This window comes from Bison bison, unplaced genomic scaffold, assembly GCF_000754665.1.
Source record: "Bison bison bison isolate TAMUID 2011002044 unplaced genomic scaffold, Bison_UMD1.0 scf7180017864500, whole genome shotgun sequence".
In the NCBI taxonomy this organism is placed as follows: Eukaryota; Metazoa; Chordata; class Mammalia; order Artiodactyla; family Bovidae; genus Bison; species Bison bison.
Window position 1 is genome coordinate 8,255,948 of NW_011495059.1, and position 736 is coordinate 8,256,683.

Below are 736 nucleotides of genomic sequence, written 5' to 3' on the forward strand. Positions count from 1 at the left end.
ACTTCATGGGAAATAGATGGGGAAACAGTGGAAACAGTGTCAAGCTTTATTTTTGGGGGCTCCAAATCACTGCAGATGGTGACTGCAGCCATGAAATTAAAAGATGCCTACTCCTTGGAAGGAATGTTATGACCAACCTAGAGAGCATATTCAAAAGCAGAGACATTACTTTGCCAACAAAGGTCCATCTAGTCAAGGCTATGGTTTTTCCAGTGGTCATGTATGGATGTGAGAGTTGGACAATGAAGAAAGCTGAGCGCCGAGAAATTGATGCTTTTGAAGTGTGGTGTTGGAGAAGACTCTTGAGAGTCCCTTGGATGGCAAGGAGATCCAACCAGTCCATTTTAAAGGAGATCAGCCTTGGGTGTTCTTTAGAAGGAGTGACGCTAAAGCTGAAACTCTAGTACTTTGGCCACCTCATGCGAAGAGTTGACTCATTGGAAAAGACTCTGATGCTGGCAGGGACTGGGGGCAGGAGGAGAAGGGGACGACAGAGGATGAGATGGCTGGATGGCATCACTGACTCGATGGACATGAGTGTGAGTGAACTCCGGGAGTTGGTGATGGACAGGGAGGCCTGGCGTGCTGCGATTCATGGGGTCGCAAAGAGTCAGACAGGACTGAACGGAAGAATTGAACTGAACTGAACTGAACTGAACTGAACTGAACGCCCAGGAGGGGCACTTTTGTCCCCCTGAAACACTTGGCTGAGGAGCTCTCCCTCTCTGGGAAGTGC